This window comes from Microtus pennsylvanicus, chromosome 7, assembly GCF_037038515.1.
Source record: "Microtus pennsylvanicus isolate mMicPen1 chromosome 7, mMicPen1.hap1, whole genome shotgun sequence".
Taxonomy (NCBI): Eukaryota; Metazoa; Chordata; class Mammalia; order Rodentia; family Cricetidae; genus Microtus; species Microtus pennsylvanicus.
In genome coordinates this window covers 53,030,277-53,035,476 of record NC_134585.1, presented here as the reverse complement: position 1 = coordinate 53,035,476, position 5,200 = coordinate 53,030,277, and positions in this window count along the sequence as shown.

The window sequence follows — 5,200 nt, the reverse complement described above, 5'->3', positions numbered from 1 at the left end:
TTCCGGGTAGAGCCCCGCCCCTCAGAATCCCCCTGACTGCTGCCTGCGTAGGCTGGGAGTCTCTGGTTACCAGTCTTGACTCACTCCTGTGTGGTTTCGCCCATTCATTCGTTCATCATTTCACCCTTCCCGTTCCCTTTTATTTCATTCATTAATCCCATGTTCGTTCGTCCTTTCTTTCAGTTCTGTGTCTTCATTATCTATTCGTGCATTCTTTAAAAAGTGTATTTCTTTTTCTGCACAAACTGGCTGCTTTGTGGGGAGACCGCATAGGTCGGTGGGATGGTGTCTTAGCGCTTCTGTTGCTCCAAGGAAACACCATGGCCAAAAAGCAAGTTGGGGAGGAGAGGGCTTATTCCACCTACACTTTCACACCACTGTTCATTAATGCGGGAAGTCAGGACAGGAACTCAAATAGAGTAACCTGGAGGCAGGAGCTGATGAAGAGGACACGGAGGAGTACTGTTTACTGGCTTGCTCCTCATGGCTTGCTCAGCCTGCTTCTTATAGAATCCAGGAGCAGCAGCCCAGGGATGGCTCCACCCACAATGGGTTGGGCCCTCCCCATCAGTCACTAGTTAAGAAAATGTCCTGCCAGGCTGTGGTGGGGCACACCTTTAATCCCAGCACTCGGGGAGGCAGAGGCAGGCAGATCTCTGTGAGTTCAAGGCCAGCCTGGTCTACAAGAGCTAGTTCCAGGACAGGCTCCAAAGCTACAGTGAAACCCTGTCTCCAAGCCCCCCCCCCCCCCAATTATCCCACAGTTGGATCTTATGGAGTGTTTTAATTGAGGTTCCCTCCTTTCAGATAACTAGCTCCTGTCAAGCTGACATAAGACCAGGCAGCACAGACGGGAAGGCTTTCCCTTTGCCTATTTTTCTTTTCTTTTTCTTTTTATCGACAAGGAAGAATGCTGGTGCTCCACTAACTTCTTCTTCCTTTTTAATTTTATACACATTTGGTGTTTTTGCCTTCATATATGTCTGTGTGAGAGTGTTGGATCTTGTGGAACTGGAGTCACAGACAGTTGTGAGCTGCCATGAGGGTGCTGGGAATCAAACCCTGATCCTCTGGAAGAGCAGCCAATGCTCTTAACTGCTGAGGCATCTCTCCAGTCCCCCCCCTTTGCCTATTTTTCTCAATTTCTCTTGTCTTTTTATCTTTTCCTATCAGTGCCCAGGGTTATGGGTAGGAAGGGGGTACACTTCATTATCTTCAGGGAAGCAGCTTTTTCTTGGGGAATCTTTATAGACAGTCTCCTGTGCCAGCTCCCCAGATTCAGCAGGAGGATGTGATTTGGAGAAGTGGGTTTTCTGGGGCAGACTTGTCTAACAAGTCATGGTGGTCATGTGGTTTCTCCTTCCTCACAGGGTGATGCATTGGCCTTTGGTGGGTACAGTATCTGGCTACCCCTAGTAATCAGAGTCAGAGAAGTCTAGTTCCTCACAGTGCAACCAGGATGGGGAGGCCCCTGACACTATGGAGGTCTCCACCCCAGCCCCAGCCATGAAACATCTTTCTCTCCCTGACATAGCGGGGTTGAGAACAACACCCACACGTGAGCCTGAGCTGGAGCTTCACGCTGCTCTTCCTTTGGGCTAGCAATACCCTCGAAGGTCCTTACCCACTCAGGGAACAGCTACATTGCATTCCTGGCACTGGAGAAAGGAAGCTGGGGTAGATAACTACTAAGCCATTCTCTACTGCTCTTTCCCCAGGATTATGCTAGTCATCCAACCATTCACTCATTTGCAAACATAGATTAATTATATTGATATATCTGATATCCTCTGATCTCAGAGACAAATCAATAGCCACAGTAACAAGCAACAGCCACTAGCATTTCCACTATCACCAATGCCATCACCATAAGAAAAAACAATCCAGTCTTCTAAAAGTGTTTGGCCGGGTCTGGAGAGATGCTCCAGCAGTCAAGAACACTTGCTGCTCTTGCGAAGGACCCAGGTTCAGTTCCCAGCACCCACAAAGGGGGCTCACAACCACCTGCAATCTGATGTCTGATCTGATGCCCTTGTCTGACCTGCATGGGCACTTGGTGTGAACACGGTGCACATGCACACATGCAGGCACAGTCACATAAAATAAAACAAATCTTTTAAAGTTTCTGGCAGTTGCCACTTGGAATGTTTGTCACACAGCAGGGCCAGCTACCTCCTGAGAGGCGAGAGGGACGAAATCGGTTCAGTTTGAACTGGAGATGGGGAGGGAAAGAGCTGAGAAGAGAAGCTGCCTCTTCTCACCCACCGCTCTCCATCCAACTAGAGGACTAGCCAGCGGACGCACTGAGCAGAAGGCAGGTGGGATCCTGTCAGGATAGTCAAAGAACCAAGGCATCTATTAAGAATGTAGATCAAAGGGTAGAATGCTTCTCTGGTAAATGCAATGCCTTGGGTTTGATCCTTGGCATGGTACCCCACAACAAATACCCCAACAATCAAAACAACAACAGACACTCCATTAGGGTCAGAAGTTTTCAACCTCCTCTTCCATTCTCAAAATTTAAGCAAATGTGCATGCCACAGGCTAAAGAAACTGCCTGAGGCCCAGAAAGGTCAGCTGACTTGCCCAAGAATCCATAGTCAGAAAAAATACAGAACTGGCTTCTTCTGACCTAATCCTATGTTTTATACATTTTCTTCAATGGAATTCTTATCACGATCTAAATCTCACTGATGGTGGAACCTGTGCACTCTGCAAGGGCACAGACTCAGGAAAGTGCAGGGACCCTCTTTCTAATTCACAAAGAAGCCAAATTTGAAGATGACCCTATTCCCACCCACCAGGTGTCTGTGTAGTCCTGAACCCTAACAGTTGTGTGGCAACTCCTTTATTGACCACAAGAGGGCAGCATTGAGCCACCCACAGCCCCAGCCCCAGCCCAAGCAACTGTTCTCTGAGAGAGCCTTTCTGTCACTCCCACAATGGAGAGGACCCCAGTGGCAGTGTTCTCGAAAAGGAGGGCCTTTGGCCTTTGACTCTGGCTGCAGTGTGGTCAGGCTCTGACTTTTCTTAGCAACTGTTCTCTCCCAGGTGTGGCCACTCAGCCCCTCCTTTTGGCGTCTTCTGGGTCCCTTTGGATGCTTCTACTTCCCACCTCCAGCCACTGAGCTAGGCTTATCTTCAGAGAAACAGGTCCAGTTTCCATGGTGACCAGACGGTCAGCTTCTTCCACTAGCTCCTCCTTTCAACCCCTGTTTCCTGGAGTTTCCAGGGAAGGATATTGGTTATGACCAGAGAAGATGGGGGTGGTCTCTTGGAAGTTCTGGAGTTGACCAAAGAAGTTTCAACGTCCCCTGAGGTAGGGAGACAGTGGATGGCATCAGGAAGAAGAGCATCACTGAACTGAGAGTGTGGTGAGTCCACATGGGTTTTGTGCAGGAGGAATGAACACGGTGAGATGAGGGGCTGACACCAGAGCGAGGGGCTGGAGCTGGCTGTTAGGCAGGCTTCCCCAAGAGCAAGGGTGGGGACCACTGGAATGAGCGACCAAGACAGATTCCTCTTGCATTGTGGTGTGGATGGGAGCTCTCCCTTTCGGAGACCACATCCTTTTGAGGGAGAATGGACTTCTGAACTGAAGAGGGTGATTCTGGCTGACACTTCAGGACAGTAGGTGGCCAGAAAGCCTCCGGTCCTCACTTGGAAGATGGAGGCAGAAGCAGGAGTAAGGATGGAGAGAGTGGTTCTCCTGATCCAGAAGAGGCAAGGGGGCACCGGGGTACCCGAGCATGCTTACTTCCTGTCCCCAATAACAAAACTGCCTCAAGGCCACTTCCTGCTCCAAAGGGACTCCCGGTATTGCGATTGAAGCTAGCTAGGGCTTGACACAGTGTTCTGCTACTGGACCACAGCCCCGACTTACTACCTACTTCCCCCCTCCCCCGTTTTTAGTGTTTTCTCTGTGTAATAGTCCTGACTGCTCTGGAACTTGCTTCATAGACCAGGCTGCCCTTGAACTCACAGAGATCTGCCTACCTCTGCTGGGATTAAAGACGTGCGCGTGCGCCACAACCGCCTGACCAACCTACCCCTTTTTTGACAGTGTTTTGGTATGTAGTACAGAGTGGTTTCAAAGTATTGATCCTTCTGCCTCAGATGTGTGCCACCTCCTTTCATGAACTTTTTTTTCCCCCAGAAAAAGCTCTAAATTCTAGGAGTAATTCTGTAGGTGCTGGCGGGGGACCCCATAAGCACTCACCTGCTCTCCATTGGCCTTGGTTCCCTACTGGTAAGAGAGAACAGTTTTTGCATGTCAAAGACCCTGGTAATACAGTCACCACACAGACTGACCACGCCTGCCTCTCACCACACTCTATAATAAAGATTGGATGCATGTCTTCTCAGTTAGTCTGTGCTTCTTGAGGATGGAAAATGCTCTTTTATTTCTATACTTGACATACAGTAGGTGCCGAGTACTTGCTTATCTGTGGATGTACCTAGGAATGCATGCCCGAAAAAATACCAGTCTCTTGTGTGTCCTAGGCAATGCCGGGAACAACAGTGGGTGGACAGCACAAAGGGCTTGGCTGCCTGCAGCTACTCAGCTTCCCTGTGGTCTGTGACTTTGTCTCCCTACCCTGGCAGCCTAGTGAGGAGGAAACAAGGATTTAGAGGGAGAAGGTACTTGTCTAAGGTCGCACACCTATTGTGAAGGAGCCAGATTAAGAGATGTCCTTGACCCCTATCTTAGGGCACTGGGCACACTTCATTGCTTCTCTGGGGCTCTCTTGTGAGGGGCTTAGTGTCTCCGATCTCTGCCCTCTAAGGAGTCCTTTCTGGGATCTAGCGCCAGTGTCTTCTCTTTCACCCTATTCCGTCCCTCTGGAGTCTGTCTCCTGACTTAACTCCTTACCACGCAATTAGAAGCAACGGTCTTCCCTAGGATGCCCAGACTCATTTTCCAGTCCCCAGTCTTCAGCCTCAAGGACTTGAGGATGGAAGAGGGACGCTGGTTGACTTCCCAGGGCCCTTCTAGCGAGGGCAGCTGGAGAGGGGTTGAGGCTGCGATCTTCCCAGAATGGGCAGGCAAGAGGAAGATGCGGTGAGCAGGGTTGAGAGAAAGGGTGTGGAGAGCCCCTGTTGCTTCACCCCTTTGGCGGTGTGGTGGTGGTTATTAGGAAGGCTTGGTGAAGGCGGAGTTTGGGGGGCCGGGGGCGGGGCTCTGCTGCACTGGGAGGAA